This window comes from Dasypus novemcinctus, chromosome 19 (genome assembly GCF_030445035.2).
Source record: "Dasypus novemcinctus isolate mDasNov1 chromosome 19, mDasNov1.1.hap2, whole genome shotgun sequence".
Lineage (NCBI taxonomy): Eukaryota > Metazoa > Chordata > Mammalia > Cingulata > Dasypodidae > Dasypus > Dasypus novemcinctus.
In genome coordinates this window covers 70,757,879-70,774,553 of record NC_080691.1, presented here as the reverse complement: position 1 = coordinate 70,774,553, position 16,675 = coordinate 70,757,879, and the positions used below count along the sequence as shown (strand labels likewise).

Below are 16,675 nucleotides of genomic sequence, written 5' to 3'. Positions count from 1 at the left end.
CCGCCCCCGCCTGCTTTCCCCGGGACCAGGGCCCGCCCTGCGGGGGAGCAGAGTCCGGCTGCCTCGCGCGGCGGCGCGTGTCTGCTGCTCCTTTGGTTTCGCCGCTGGCCCCCGGTGCGCCCGGCCGCCGGCGCCCCCAGGTAAGCCGCCGCCACCCTGCGCGCCACCCGCGCGGCCCCAGCCGGGCCCCCAGTCGCGGCCGCGCAGTCCCCCCGGTTACCCCGCCCCGGACTGCCTCTCGGGACTTCCCATCTGGGCCCCGCGCCGCCTCCCCCGAAGCTCCCCCGGGCCCGAGGCGGGGCGCCGCGGGTGCCCAAGGAAGTGGGGGCGGCACTGGCACCGTGACGCGGGAGAATCCGGATGTGGGCACCCGGGGAGCGTGTCGGGAGAGCCAGCCGGTTACCAGCGAATCGGTGCCGAGTGTGGACTGAATGCCAGCGGCGGGCCAGGGATGGGGACCCAGAAGAGCCCCCGTGCTCGGAGTCCGCAGCCCCGGCCGCGTAGACTGCTGGTAACCGCGTAAACAGATGAGAAAGACAAATCATTCCTGCGCGCGGCTCAAGTGCTGGGGAGAAAGCATCAGGAAGGTGGGGTAGGGATGGGGCCCACTGGGGCGGCGGTCGGGGGGAAGGGTGGGCTCACCCTGATTTGACCGCCCAGACAGGGCTCTCTGGACTCAGGAAATAGCAGGCCGGGCCCAGGCTGGCGCTTTGCGAATCCGAAAAGAGGCCAGCATGGCTGTAACGCGGTGAGCGAGGGGAGGTCTGGAAGCAGGGGTCTGGAAGGTGGTGACGACTGTGTGGGGACCGCGGCTTCTAACAGTGAGTGACAGGGCCCTCTTGTGTCCTAAGACCCACAGCGGATCTGTGAGGGGAAAGGGGTTACAGGGCTGGAGGGTAGAATTCGGGCCGCCTGGAAGGAGGCTAGTGGCTGGGACTCCACTGGAAGTGGGGGTGTGGGAAGTGCGCTCCCTGGGGGTCTGGACCCCTGCTCGGAAATGGGATGTGAAGAAAGCACATCCAGGACCCTTCTGGCCTGGGCAGCTGCGAGAACAGAGGGACCTTTTATGGTTGGGAGGGGGAGACTGGGAGAGGAGTTGAAGGGTGGGGCTGTTATGGTTTGCAAAACCTGGGAGGCGCCATGTGATGGGGAAGGCTTCTGGGAACCCAAGTGGAGCCCCAGGCACAGGGGCCAGCCGGGCACTGCTGGGGTGGCCCCCCACAATGGGTCTGGGGTCACCCCTGCTAGGAATCTGGGAGCAGGGGGTTGAATTTGAAGACCTCAGTCTTCCAGACCCAATTCCTTTACCTTCCAGGAGCAGCTGCTATGTAGAAACATGGGGGTGGGGTGGGATGCCAGGATTTGTCTCACCTGCACCCACCCCAGCCGCTGCAGGCCCAGCCAGGCCTGAGGGAGGAGGCAGTAACGGGAGGAGGCAACAGGAACCTTCCTCACCTGCCCTCTCAGTTTGCTCCCTCCCCGTGGGGGTGGGAGCGAGGAGGTGGTGGAATAAGCTTCCATCCTCGTTCAACCAGCCTTAGGTCCCCAGGGAAGCTTTCTGGGCTTCAGTTTGCCCATCTGTAGAATGGGTCGGTAGTACTGCTCCCCGGAAGTGTTGTTCAGATCCTAGGGAGCCATGGCTCAGGAAGGGCTTAGCAGACTTGGGAGAGTTGGGGGGGTGATGGGGATCCTCCAGCACCAGGCAGGAGTGTGGGGCTGCAGGAAGAGGGCCGCTGGGCCTTTCCCTGCTTTGAGACAGGTGAAGCCGGGTGCCTAATCGCCTCCCTCCTTGCCCAGGGCCATCTGCGGATTGAGGCATGTAAAGTGTTTGGTTGGCTCCGCGCCTGGCTCAGAGTGAGCAGTCAGTCGCAGGAGCCCCTGGGGTGACTGTAGAGTTGGCAGCCGGCCGTGGTCCCCTCCGCCCACTCGTGGGCCACCCAGAGGAAGGCAGGCACCCCGGAGTAGGGCACACTCCCATCTTAAATGGGCACCGCAGGCTTTCCCTTTTCAGCTACGCCCCTCCCGCCCCTCGGGCCCTGGAGCTGCCTCTGACCCCGTTCTGCCAGTTTGAGTTCAGTGGCCTGGTGCCTCAGTTTCTTTGTTCATAAAATGGAGAGAATGGAAGCTGTCACACCTCAGAGACAAAAGAGTGGAGCACGGTGCCCAGCTGGTAATAAGCACCGGGTACCTCGTAAACTAGAAGCGGTTAAAACGTCATGGCAGGGGGGAGGGAGCCCCCAGGCGGCACCGTACTCAGCCCGAGGAGAGTCAAGGAGGACCTCCTGGAGGAGGTGACAGTTACCTGGGTTGCCTCTGAGGAGTAGTTGTTAACAGGCAGAGATACTAATGAGCCAGGGAAGGTGTGGAGGGGAGAGGCCCTGGCCCTGGAGTTTAAAGTGACTGTGACACCAGGCCTATAAGGGATAGAGGACAGGAAGAGCCAATATGCAGGCTTTGGGAGTCTGTGTGCGAGTGATTCCATGACCGAGAGCCGGGGGAACAGGCTGTGGGGAGCAAGGCCTGACAAAGATGACTGCTGATCGAGGTGGTCCAGGCAAGGGATGATGGGGACTGGGCCAGGGTGGTGGAGTGGAGGCGTGAGAAGTGGGCAGGTCCTGGGTAGATGTGGGGCATGGAGGTGAGAGAGGAGTCAATTTCCAAGTTTCCGTCTGTCTGGCACTCGCAGAGCAAGTTCAGCGATGAGTCAGTCTGGGAAATAGAGATGCTCGCGGAGGAGTGGGGTGTGGTGGGGGAGAATGGGGTGGGCTTTGGGGAAATAAGCCTTTGCTGGAAAGACAGAGCAGAAGGAAACCAAGAGTGGGTGGCAAGCCAGAAGCCAAGGGAAAGAGGGCTTCAGAACAGAGGAAAGGGCAGCCATGCCTCTGAATCACCTGCTTGGATAATTCGGTGGCAGGTGTCTCTCTCCCTTATGTGACTGTCCTTCCTGTCCTCCCTTCCCCAAACCATTCAGAACAGACTCTTCTCTGCCACCCTGGAGTAGGGCACTAAGATCCAGGCTGACTTTGACCAAGATGGCAAAAAGGAGACCTTTCTCCTCCCTCAATCTGGACTCTATATCTTTGTTGACGTGACTGAACTGGCCAGGAACTCAGCTCTGGCCTCTTTCCTACTCCTTCCCCCTGGATTCCCAGATCCATCTTTTGGTCCAGGGTCCTATGACCTGGAGTGATCCCCTGCCAGCCACACACGCCCTGGGGACCCTCTCTGGCCTGTGCCGGGCCCTGCCTCCCCCCCACCCCTGTCATTCATTTGTACCTTCAGCACACACCTATGTAGTACCTGTACTACATAGTACAGGAGGCTAGCAGGTGCAAAGGCCCTGAGACTAGCACAAGCCCAGCCTGTTGGAAGATAAGCAAGGAGGCTGGGGAGGCTGGAGCGGAGTGAGCAAAGGGATAAGTGGGGAGGGGGACGGACAGAAAGGCTAAGGATTGTCCTCCCAACCCCACACCCGGTGGGATTCCTCTGACCTAAGATACTTCCTGGAGGGGCCCAGACTTCCCCCGGGAGAAAGTGGAGGGAAGTAACCAGGGAGAGGGTGCCAAGGAGGGCGTGTGGAGGCAATGGAGACCGAGGCCAGGGACAGGGAGAGGCAGCGACTGGCTGAGCAAGGTGGGGGGGCCAGGACCCTTCTCAGAATGAGGATAGGAGCCCCAGGGAACCCAGAGCCGGCAGGCAGGCGCCCCAGCCCCCAGGGAGAGCTGCAAAAGCTTGGAGCAGGTGGGCTGTGCGGCTTGCCGGCCACCAGCCTGCTGTCCTCCCTGCATGGACCGAGAAAGGACCTGCTCCTCTCCCTGCCCCCCATGGCACGCATGGACAAACCCCCGTGGCCCCACCGCCGACCAGGCACATCCCAAACCCTTGTGGCCTCGGCGGCTTCACTGCCAACACTGAGTGGGGGTGTGAATGGGGACAGGGCCATGTGATTGGGGCAGCCCCTCTAGACTGGGGGAGGGACGCCTAGGGAAGACTCCCCTTGGCCCTCTCTGCCACGATAGTGATCTGGCCGGTGCAGCCGGGCCTTGGCTGGGGCCAGGGCATAGAGGCTGGGCTGTGGGAGATAACGGAGGAGGCTGCCAATGACAGGAGGGGACTGAGGGGCAGGGCGAGCTCTGGAAACGTCTGCTCTGGGTCTCTGTTTTGCCATCAGAGATGTCCCTTCAGGGCATGTCTAAACCCAGGGCTTTTCTTGCAGTGCCTGTGTGTGCTTCCAACCCACAAAGGTGCTGCCTCAGGGCCTTTGTACTGTCTGCTCCTGCTGGGCCTACTCCCTCACCTCCTTCAAGACTCTTGGAAACCGCACCAGCTCTTCCCTGACCTCCCTCTTCAAAATTGCCACCCCCACCCGCTGACTTCTTATTCCTTTTCTCTGCCTTATTTTCTCTCCATGGTAACCATCACCACCTGGCAAAATGAAATGCACAAACAAAATGTGTACTCGCTGCCATCTTCCCCCTCCCCCACCTGTCCTTGCCTGGTGTGTTCCCTGCTGGGGCTCCAGTAGACATCCCTGCACCTGGCACACAGTCGGCACTCAATAAATATCTCTGGAATGAGGACAGACATCTGGGGGCCTTCCAGCTGCAACCTGTGAGGGTGAGCTCAGGCAGGGCAGGACAGGACGGCGGGAAGCACCGGGTCTGGAGGCAGGCGGCCTTTGGTTTGAGTCCCAGCTCTCTGGTTTTCTAGGGCAACTCTGTGCCTCAGTATCCCCTGCCGCTAAATAGGGATGACAGAAGCACCTAGCACTTAACTCTGGCCGCTGCTGTGGCTTCCTGGGTCCAGGCAGAGGCTGGAAGGAGTCCAGAGCTAGTTCGGGTTTGAGTCTCCCGGTGACCCAGACTCCGAGGCGGGACCCTCAGGGCTTACCCACAGATGTGTAGACTCTTCCAGAAGTGTGATGAGAGTGAGGAGGATTCCTTTTCTTGGGGTGGTCAGGGCCTGTCTGAGGAGCTGACATTTGAGCTGAGGCCTGAGTGACCCCAGCCCTCCCCAAGCCCACCGTCCAGCAGGAGCACATAGGTCCAGATGTGTTCCTGGCTATGTACCATGCAGAATAATCTGGGGAAAAGAAAAGGCCAGGGGCTCTGGGGGCCAGAAGAGCCTCCTCGGCCAGCCTGAAAGGTGAGCAGGAGTTGGGGTTCAGGTGGTGGAAGCAGGGAACAGTGGCTCAGACACCTCTGAGTGATGCTTCTGAGATAGAACAGACCTGGGAATCTGTCCAGGCTGGAAACCGCAGGGACGCTGAGAACCACTGAGGCAGAGGTGGCCACCTGGGCACATCCCACACACTTCACGGAGGCTGCAAATGCCAGGATAGCAGCTTTTCCTGCAAGTGGTGGAGGGTCCAGTGGCTCTTAAACAGGGGTAGGGACAGGAACTTACCAGGAGTGAATACTTGGGCTGTTGAGTAAGGGATGGGAGGAGGTAGATAGGCAGTGGGCAGGGCGGGCAGAGAAGAGCCATTTGTCCTGCGCCTTCCAGCCTCTCTCCATCCCCTCCACTGCCCACCTGCCCTCCATCTACCCCCTCTGAAAGGAGGGCTTATCCCTCTTCCATCATCTGCGAGGAACCAGTTTTGTTGTTGTTGTTTTTAAAGATTTATTTATTTATCCCCCACACACACCAGTTGTCTGCTCTCTGTGTCCATTGGCTATGTGTTCTTCTGTGATGGCTTCTATCCTTATCAGCGGCACCAGGAATCTCTGTTTTTTTTGGTTGCGTCATCTTGCTGTGTCAGCTCTCCATGTGTGCGACTCCATTCTTGGGCAGGCTGCACTTTCTTTTGCACTGGCACTGGGCATCTCTCCTTACAGGATGCACTCCTTGTGCGTGCATCCTGGGGGTGGGGGACACCCCTACATGGAGGACACCCCTGCGTGGCACAGCACTCCTTGTGCACATCAGCACTGCTCATGGGCCAGCTCCACATGGGTCAAGGAGGCCCGGGATTTGAACCGCAGCCCTCCCATGTGGTAGACGGATGCCCTAACCATTGGGCCAAGTTCGCTTCCCAGGAACCGGTTCTTTTTTTTTTTTTTTTTCCAGGAACTGGTTCTTAAAGGGACCGCAGGCAGCCTCATTATCTGGTTCAGGGCACCACCCCATGGGGCCTGGACCTGCACCCATCCAGGCAGGCAGGCTCTAGGTTTGGGATTCATTTCACAGCAGCTCCCAGAGGATACCACTTGCCTGCAGAGCCCAGAACCTTCTGAGGTGTGCATGCAGACTCTGAAGCCCACTGTTTGTCACTGTCTCATGCTTCCAGCCCGCTGACCCCCAACCCTCTTTTCTGGGACCTGGGCAGGTGTATGGGGACATTTTCAGAGAGTTACCAAGTCAGGGGGTACAAGGGTGCACCTGGGGGGGGGCTCTGGGGCTCCAGGGCGCTCGCCTTGCTCTCTCCCCGTCACCCCCTCCCCCATCTCTTGCCGTCTAAGAACTCCACGCCTGGAGCCTCCGGTGCCCACCTGGTTCTTCCAGCCCCCTCCCACCCCTGCACCCCCAAATGCCTGCCCAAGCAGATAATTCCCAGATCTGAGCTGCCACCCTCTGAGCATATCTGGGCACCACCCCCGGGATTCTGCCTCCCCCACTCCCCCTACCATTAGCCTCCTTAGCTTTCCTCTCTCTGACCTTTGTCACTTCTCAGAAACCAGCCACTGGGCTAATTCTGGGGCAGCACTTCCCTCCTCGGTAAAGCCGTGTGCCAAGGCAGTTCACGCCTTTTCGGAATCTGCCTCCTCCCGTACAGGGACAACAAAGCCAAGGGGTCCTGTTGCCACTGCTGAGTGGCAGGCACTTGCCAAAACGCCCCCTCCCCTTTTTTCAGGAGGGCAGGGGCCTGGGCAACAGTCTTGGGTATATCATAGTGCAGGTGTGGTGGGGGGGAACCTGGGCCCTGTGTGTTCATTTATCTATTAGTGCGTCATGTGTTGTGTGTTGGGGACTGGGAAGGTGGAGACAGGCCAGGCCTCTGCGCCAGGCTATTGGGGAAGATAGACAGTTGTCCTAGAAGTTCCGGGGGAGCCCAGGCAAGGGCAAGCGGCAACTCGGAGGGCTTCTAGGAGGAAGTGCATAGAGAGCAGAGCTGTGACTGTGGCGGGCAGAAGGAACAGCGTTCCTGGTAGGGGGAACAGCATATGCAAAGGTGAAGGCATGTTGGGAACTGTGAGCTCCCCGCAAGGGTCATTGGGGGCTCTTGCAGAATTTAAAGCTGAGAATCAGATTTGCATCTTAGGAAAATAGCCTGGGGTGGAGGATTCAGGCCAGAGACACACAGCGGGGCAATCTGGAAACTACTGGGGAGGTCGTGCTGATCAAGCCCGGGATGGGTGAGATTTCCTAGGGAAGTAGGAGGCATGAGAAGGACATCAGGACTAGAGTGGAAAACAAAGAGCTTGGGTTGGAGACTGGCGAAGAGGGACCAGGAAGTCACTGTTCCTGGAAGGACACCAGGGAAGATGTACTATTGCAAGGTCATGAATTCCTGGATGGGGAAGTGCCTCTGGGACTAACCACTGGTGACCGGGCAAAGGCCAAACTAGGGAAGTGGGGATGGGGAGGCAGTGATGGAGGATGAAGGGGAAGTGGTGTGAGTGCCTGCTGGGGAGCCTGGGAAGGGGAGGCAAGAGTTGGAAGAAGGTGAGAATTCGAGGAGGATGAAAATAGACCCGTCCACTTTGCAGATCAGGCTTTGTGGGGAGGCCCTCCCTGGCCCCAGCTCATCAAGAGGTCCCTCCTGGACCTTCCAGTGGAGACCCGTACCATCTGTCTGCCCCCCTCCTCTGACAGCCGCTGTTTCAGATATACTCCTCCCCTCCCATAAAGAGAGGCAGGTCCTGCTTTCCAAGAATCCTGACATAGTGCCAGCACCCTAGACCGAGGTTCCAATTCCAGCCTGGCCGTTCACTGGCTCTGAGACCCTGAGTGGATGCCACTGCATCCCCAGGACTCAGTTTGTTCATCTGTGAGATGGGGATGATCACCGTGTCTTCCTCAGAGCCTGACTGACACTTCTAATGTGGGGAGGTAGGCCTCTGAAGTGGTGTGGGGTCAGCCATGGGACAGATGTCTGATGGACAACAGCAGTTGTCATCCCTGAAATGTTAGCAAAATTGCTCATCACCTGCACGTTGTGCAGTCCCTCATGTGGGAAAGTGTGGCTTTCTGGCCAATTGGCCCTTACACTTGGCCGTTAGACCTGTTACCAGGCATGCTGTCACCAGGGAACAGGCAGCTGGCTGGATCAGTGGGGCAGGTGTTAGTCCCGGCTGGATGGAGGAGGATATGCGGTCAGAGTGCAATTTGAAGTCCTCCGTTCTCTCCAACCTGTAAGGTGGGCAGTGGGTGACCTGATTGGGAATTGGTTTCTTAAGTGATGAACTGGGGTATCCCCAGACAAAAATGAGCCCCGTCTTCTTTGTCAACCACCCCTTCAATGGGATCCTTTTCTCTTGTAATAATATGATTTTCTAACTTAAAAAGTCACCCTAAACACTCCCCTTGCAAAGACGATACAAATTAAATAGCCCCCGCCCAGACCTCCTGAAACAATACCTCTCACGAGTGTAGACAGGCTCTATACAACCTTTTCCTGCATGTTTACATGCATATATGTAGCCACAGAAAACAGAAAATCCTTTGGTATTTTTCCTTATTTCTTGAAATATTTTTTCCTGCCCCATTCTCTAACCTCTCTCCTTTTTTTTTTTAAATTTATTTATTATTTATTTTATTTCTCTCCCCCCCCCAACCCCCCCACCATTCCTGGGCAGGCTGCACTTTCTTTCGCACTGGGCGTCTCTCCGTACGGGTGCACTCCTTGCACGTGGGGCTCCCCTATACAGGGGACACCCTGGCGTGGCAGGGCACTCCTTGCGCACATCAGCACTGCACGTGGGCCAGCTCCACAAGGGTCAAGGAGGCCTGGGGTTTGAACCACGGACCTCCCATGTGGTAGACGGACGCCCTAACCACTGGGTCAAGTCTGCTTCACTAACCTCTCTCCTTCTAGTGTTCCAGCTGTATGCATGTTAAACCTTCTGATACTGTCCCAAAGATGACCCTGAGGCTCTGTACATTTTCTTTCTTAGAGCAGTTGCGGGTTCATAGAAAAATGGTACAGAAGGTACTGAGTTCCCATATACCTCCCATCATACACAGTTTTCCTTATTTTCAACGTTTTCCATTAGGGTGGTGTATTTGTTATAATTGATAAACCAATATTTTATTATAATTATATTATTAACTAAAGTCCATAGTTTATATTAGAGTTCATCATCTGTATTGTCTCTACATTTTAATTCTATCTTCCGTCTCTGTTGTTCAATTTGGGTATTTGCTATAATCTATTATTAATCTATCTTCCAATTTATTAACTCTTTTTTTCTATCCCCTCCATCTGCTATCAAGTCCACACAGTGAATTTTTTTTATTTCAAATATTGTATTTTTCAGTTTCAGAATGTCCACTTGGTTCAATTTTATAGTTTCTGTTTCCCTGCAGAGATTTCTTGTTTGTTCATTCCTTAAGCACAAATGTTTTTTAATGACCTTAAATATATTTATAATAGTTGCTTTAAAGTCCTTATTGGCTAATTCCAGTATTTGGAACACCTCACCTCAGGGTTAGTCTCCATTAATTTTCTTTACTATCAGTCATGTTTTCCTGTTTCTTCAAGTACTTTTGAATTGTATCCTAGACATTGTGTAAGAGAGAAAGACTGTTATCTGAAGGGCATTGATTTTTTTTCTTTTAACTATTTTTTAACAGGCAATTAACCTGACTGAACTCAAACTCCAAAGTCTTATTTCCCCTGTGGTGTGTGGCAGGCAAAATCTCTGTTTGTTTTTTTTGGCATTAGTTCTCTCCTTTCTAAGATGTTCTATCTCATTATTTAGTTGCTGTGGTCTTTTTGGACTCTGCCTTCTGATTCTTCAAGCCAGTAAGACTGTAGGTGGGAAAAAGTGGTAAACTCATTCAGTGGCTCTTCTCATCTTTTTTTTTTTTAGATTTATTTTATTTCTTTATTTTTCCCCATCCTCTCATTGTTTGCACTTGCTGTGTCTGTTCGTCTTCCTTGTTTCTTTAGGAGGCACTGGGAACTGAACCCGGGACCTCCAATATGAGAGGGAGGCACCTAATCGTATGAACCACCTCCATTCCCTGTTTTGTTTTGTCTCTCATTGTGTTTTTCTTCTTGTGTCTCTTGTTGGGTCAGCTTGCCATGCCTGCCTATCACTCCAGCTTGCTGTCTTCTTTAGGAGGCACCAGGAACCAAACCAGGGGCCTCCTGTGTGGTAGGCAGGAGCTCAATCACTTGAGCCATATCCACTTCCCTCTTCTCATCTTAGGATAAACTCCCCTCCAACTTCTGATTTAGGTCACACTCTAGAGCAGTACCATCCAGTAGAATTTTCTGCAACAAATGAAATGTTCCATGTCTCCAACATGGTAGCCACTAGCTACAAGTGGCTATCAAGTGTTGAAATGTGGCTGGTACAACTGAGGAATTTAAATTTAAATAGCCAGCATGTGACTAGTGGCTACCATATTGGCCAGTGCAGCTCTAGTGCCTTCAGGTAGTTAGTTTTGCATTTAGTTTTCATGGTTAGAGTTTATAGTTATTATCTAAGAGAGGGCTGGTCTGATGTGGCTAACTCCACCATTACCAGAAGCAGATCCTCTGGTTTTCCATTACAGGAAGAGATATCAGGCCATTAATGTCTCTACATTTTGCTTTTATTTTTTATAACTTGGCAGTCCTCCCAAGTCAGTGAGTACAGCTCTTCCTTCTTTTGAAATGTCATCTTAATTTTTCATGGTATGGAATCTTGAAGTTTCTAATCCTCTACTGCTGGATATCAAGGTTGCTTCACTTGTCCCTGGAAGGGTGAGAGAGAGGGAAGACAAAGGGGCACAAGGAACTTTAGGGGCATGACGGACCTAATTATTTTGATTGAGGAGATGATTTCATAGGTATGTGTAGGTGCTAGAACTTATGAAATTGCACAGTTTAAGCATGTGCTGTCGGTTAACCTTGATAAAGCAGTTTGGATTTTTTTTTAATTGTTATAACCCGAGTGGACTGCCTGCACACTCCCACCTACAGACTTGATCAAGGCCCTGTGCAGGTACCAATCAAATCCCACTCCTCCACACCCCCATCCTGCTTGCATTTGGGGCTGGGTGGGTTGTCATTTCCCCCCTGAAGCTCCCAGAGACTGGTCCTTTCTCCTCCCTCAGTCTGTCTTGAAATCTCCCTGACGGACACCCCCCCCACCTCCATCCTGCTAGGTGGTTCTGGGAACCCCAGGACGTCCTGGGCCAGCCCAGCTGTTTGGGAAGAAAGACCCAGAGCCTGGCGCTCCAGGGCCCCATGGGGCCAGGGCTGGCCCAGGAGAAAAGCTATGGGGTGGGCCAGGAGCTGGACTGGGGAGGCCTCTTAAGTAGGGAATTTAATCTGATCCAGATCTGGAAAGACCGGTAGGAACTAGCCGAGTGCTGGGGGGAGAGGGCAGGCCTGGAAGCAGGAAAGCTGGGGATGGTTTGGGAATCTAGGAATCTGGATGGGGGACATAGCACCAGATGGTGCAGGGGCTTGACCAGACGGTAGGAAAGAGGGCAGAATTCCAGGAGTGAAGCTGCACCTTCCCCTTCCCCAACAGCCGCTCCGGGGCCGAATGGGATAGGCAGTTGCAGAGTGACCTTCAAAGGGCTTCTGTTGGGTATTTTTGGTGGTGGGAAGCAGGATGCCAAGGAGCATTCTGAGAATTCTGAGAAGGTCCAACTGGGGGATTGGAGGGCCAGGATGGGTGGTCATGGGTTGAGGGTGCCAGGGGGCACAGACTAGTTCACAGACACCCCTGAGTCAGCCAGGGGGCGTGGACCCCCGGGCGCCCGGAGAACTGAGAGCAGGTGGGGTATGAGCAGGAGCTTCCTTCCTGGAGAAATCGTGACAGTCAAAGGCAGGCCTCGGGAGACCCCCACAGGGGCCTGTGAGCCCAGAGTAGCTGCTCAGGGGAAGCCTCCCACCTTGGTGCTGTCCCTGGCAGGCTGGGTGTCCAGTCACTTCTTGCTTTGAGTCCCAGGCTTCCCAGCTCCTAAGTGGGGAGACTGAGGACCTACTTTTTAGAAGTATGGTTGGGAATCAAGCTGTCCTTGCCTCTAAGAGGAGATGGTTCATTTTTCTAGAGTTTGACTACCTGGGCTAAAGTCCCCACATCCCCCCACCTGTCCATCTGGCTAGTCTACCCTCCCATTCACTCATTTAACAAACATTCAGTTGGCATCTGTGTTAGTCAGCCAAAGGGGTGCTGATGCAAAATACCAGAAGCCTGTTGGCTTTCATAAAGGGTATTTATTTGGGATAGGTGCTTACAGATACCAGGCCATAAAGCATAGGTTACTTCCCTCACCAAAGTCTATTTCCACTTGTTGGAGCAAGATGACTGCCAACAGCTGTGAGGGTTCAAGCTTCCTGGGTGCCTCTCTTCCCAGGGCTTGCTTCTTCCTGGGCTGAGGGTTCCTCTCTTTCTGGGGCTTGCTTCTCTTTCCTCTGTGAGCTTACTTGCTGGGGCTCCAGCTTAAGGCTTCAGCATCAAACTCCAACATCAAAACTCCAACATCAAAAACCCTCAACTCTGTCCCTTGCCATGCCTTTTATCTGTGAGTCCCCACCCCTTGGTGGGTGGGGACTCAGCACCCTAATGACGTGGCCCAATCATAGCCCTAATCATAATTTAATCATGCCCAGGTACCAGATTACAAACAATCCAGTATCTTTTTTTGGAATTCCTAACCATTTCAAACTGCTGCAGCGCCTAATGTTTGTCAGAGGCTCTGGGATTACAGCAGTGATGAAAACAATGAGTCTTGCCCTCATGCGCCTTATGCTTTGGGGTGAAGCAGACAAAGAAGTAAACCAGAGAAGAGATCAAGTGGGGTACAAGGCCAGAAGGAACTGAAAGGAAATGAGACAGAATAATAAAGTGGCTTCTTTGGTGGTGGTCTGAGGAGGTGACTTTTAACTGCAGGGGTGAATGGTGACAAAGTTAAATGGGTGACTGTCCAGACAGTACCATGTGCAAAGGCCCTGAGGCAGGAAAGAGCTTGGTGAGTTGGGTGCCCAGAAAGCAGCCTCTGTGGCCAAAATGGATTGAGCGGGAACGAAGGGGCAGGGGGGATGGTCAGCCGGGCTGGAACGTGGAGGGCAGAAGTGGGTCTAAACATGAGGGGCTGGGAGCTGGAACCCTGGGCAAGTAAGCCCTCCTTCAGTCTGGGGGAGCAGGACGGTACTACCTCCTGGACTGGCTGCATCTTTGTTCGTTAACACCCCGCAGGCCCCTGCTCACAGAGACCTAGAATGGGGCCAGGGCCATCGGGAGGGTCAGGCCTGGGGCCAGTGCAGGGGCCAGCTGTGGTTATCTGCATCGAGGAGGGCTCAGCACATCATGTGTTCCCCGTCTGGGCCTCAGGCCACAGAGTCAGGTGACCCAGGGCAGCAGGCCAGGCTGTGGCGGAGGGAGGGGCATATCAACGTGTGTATGTGTGTGTCAGTCTGTCTGTTCCTGGGCAGCCCAGAGGCCCGTCTGGGGGTCTGAATTGATTTCCTTTTCCACAGCCTGGCAAGTCCTGAGTTTCCAGCTAGATCTGAAATAAAGCAAACGTCTGTGGCCAGCCCAGCTCTGCCGGGCAACGCTGGGCCTCCGTGGTTTTGGGGAGAACAGCGGCACCTGGGCTTGCACATGTCCCTGCCCCCTCCCAAGTCGGCCCAAAGCCCCAGTCTCTCTTTGCCCCAATCCCTGGATATTTTTAGCCATGCAGGAGGATTATCAGAGTGGCTCCAGGTGACAGGAACAGGGCTGGAGTGGGGCCCTGGAGGCTGCAAGGGGCAGCCAGGCTGGGGGGCCTGCAGGAGTCGGGGGAGGGCTGGACAGGATGCAGGCTCCAGCTGCTCAGGCTGGACCAGCCCCTGGTGATCCTCAAAATGACTCTGGCTGCCAGGTGGGTCCAGCCTGAGCTCCAGCTGTAGAGGAGGGCTGGGAGGCACAGGGCCAGGGGGTGGGGAGCTCCCAGGCAGTGAGAGGAGCCTCAGATGCTGGGGGCCATCCCGGGGGCCCCGAGGAGCCACCCAGAGCCCACCACAGGCCAGCAGTCACCCCCATCTCCTCTATCAACAGTAATTAAATTCCACTTTGACTCATGCCACCCCAGGTATCTGTCAGCAGAATGCTCTGGGTTCTGGGCTCCTGGGTTCTTGGCTCATATTGCATGAAAGAATTTATGGATACGCCATGGGGTAGGCAGGGGAGTAAAGAAACAAGAAAAGAGTACCCGGCCCCCAACCCGGCCTGTAGCTGGGCTGTGGGGTGACTTGCACACTGGGCCCCACGTTAGGCCTTTTTATTTTTTTCCATCTGGTTTTGTCATCTCTTTTTGGTGTGTCACTTCACCAGGGCCTGCACCTCCCCGCGTAGGTCCTTTTTTACCAGGAGGTCCCAAGAACCCAGGTCCTCCATATGGTAAACCAGAGCTCAATTGCTTGAGCCACAAGCCGCTCCCCAAGGGTCAGGCCTTGTTTGTTTTACTTTTTTTATTAACGTTAATAGATCACAAAGAACGTTACATTGAAAAACATAAGAGGTTCCCATGTAACTCACTCCCCGCTCCGCAACCCCATCATTTTTGTAAATTGTATTTTTTTGAAGATGTATACATATCAAAAAATGTTACATTGGGAAACGGGCTTGGCCCAGTGGTTAGGGCGTCCGTCTACCACATGGGAAGTCCGCGGTTCAAGCCCCGGGCCTCCTTGACCCGTGTGGAGCTGGCCCATGCACAGTGCTGATACGCGCAAGGAGTGCCATGCCATGCAGGGGTGTCCCCCGCGTAGGGGAGCCCCACGCAGCCCCACGCACAAGGAGTGCGCCCTGTAAGGAGAGCTGCCCAGCACAAAAGAAAGTGCAGCCTGCCCAGGAATGGCGCCGCCCACACTTCGCGTGCCGCTGACGACAACAGAAGCGGACAAAGAAACAAGATGCAGCAAATAGACACAGAGAACAGACAACCAGGGAAGGGCAGGGGATTAAGTAAATAAATAATTTTTTTTTTTTAAAGTTACATTAAAAAACATAACAGGTACCCATAAACCCCCCACCTCCCATCCCACTCCTCCCACACCAGCAACCTCCCCCATCATTGTAGCACACTCATCGCGCTCAGAACACATTTGGGGCACTGCTGCACCACTGGTTAATAATTTATCCTCTAGTTCACACTCTCCCCAGTACATTCAGTGGGTTATGGCAGGATATATAAAGTCCAGCATCTGAGCCTGCAATATCATTTAGGATAACTCAGAGTCCCCAAAATGCCCCACATCACATCTCTTCTTCTCTCTCCTTGCCCTCAGCCACTACTGTGGCCACTTTCTCCACCTCAATGCTACAATTTCTTCTCATACTGGTCACAATAGTTTTATAGTAGAATATCAGTAAATCCACTCTAATCCATATTTTATTCCTGCATTCTGTGGACCCTGGGATGGTGATATCCACTCACCTCTAGATCAAGAGGGGGCTTAGATTCCACATGGATGCTGGATGCAATTCCTCTGCTTGCAGTTGGGTACTCTTGGTTCCCTGGTGTGGTGGTTGACCCTCTTCACCTCCCTGTGGGGTCAGGCCTTTTTAAAACCTTTCCTCCTCCCCCTTCATAATGTCGGGGAGGGGCCCCAGCTGTTTGCTGTTCTGACTGGTTGCCTGATAGCTGTCAGGGGCCCAGTGAGGAGGCCTGTTTGGGATTACTGGGACAAATGGGACCTTGTGGTCAGGTCTCACTTTGTTCTCTCTCTCTTTTTTTTTTTAAGATTTATTTATTTACACACACACACCCCTGTCTGCTCTCTGTGTCCATTCGCTGTGTGTTCTTCTGTGTTCGCTTGTCTTCTCATTAGGCGGCTCTGGGAACCGATCCTGGGACCTTCTGGGGTAGGAGAGAGGCGATCACTCTCTTGCACCACCTCAGCTCCCTGATCTTCAGCATCTCTTATTGTCTCTCCTCCGTGTCTCTTTTTGTTGCATCATCTTTCTGTGCCAGCTCTCCGCATGGGCCCATACTCCTGTGCAGGGCAGTACTCTGCCCAGGCCAGCACTCAGTGTGGCCCAGCTGTGTGGACCAGCTTGCCCTCACCAGGGGGCCTTGGGCGTCATACCCTGGACCTCCCATATGGTAGACGGGAGCCCAATCTCTTAAGCCACATCCACTTCCCTCACTTTGCTCTTTAGCCACCTTCCCCTCAGGAGCTTCCAGGGAGGGGTCTCCCAGCCATGTTCTCTGCCAGTCTGCCAGGTCTTTCCTCTGTTCCATGTATTAACCTGCCTCACGTCCTGTCACATACTTCATAGAGAATCCCCAGGACAGCCTTTGTGGGTGGAAGGGGCTGTTATTCCCCATTCATGGATGAGGAAATCGAGGCACGGAGAGGCTGGGGTACCTGCCCAAAATAAGGTCACCGGCGAGGCAGGAATGAAATCAGGTGCAGCACCAGCATGGAGTGCTTACAAACTGCGCAGTGACCGCCAAGACCCCTTGATGATGCAGAGCCTCCTGGAATTTTAGGGAATCTGCCTGTACCCATTTTTTAAATGGG

At 54.4% G+C, this 16,675-nt stretch overlaps 1 protein-coding gene across 3 annotated transcripts in view; it reads left to right on the top strand.

The window, feature by feature from the left end:
• The first annotated feature begins 2 nt into the window (after positions 1 to 2).
• Positions 3 to 16,675, top strand: part of CERS4 (ceramide synthase 4) — a 33,644-nt gene continuing 16,971 nt past the window's right edge. For 2 of the 3 annotated variants that reach the window (XM_004454673.4, XM_058281901.1), the window contains exon 1: positions 246 to 587. The gene's annotated coding sequence lies outside the window, so the exon portion shown is untranslated. Of the gene's footprint in view, positions 141 to 245; positions 588 to 16,675 lie in introns of those variants that run through there. The other variant, XM_004454674.5, reaches the window with a different exon arrangement.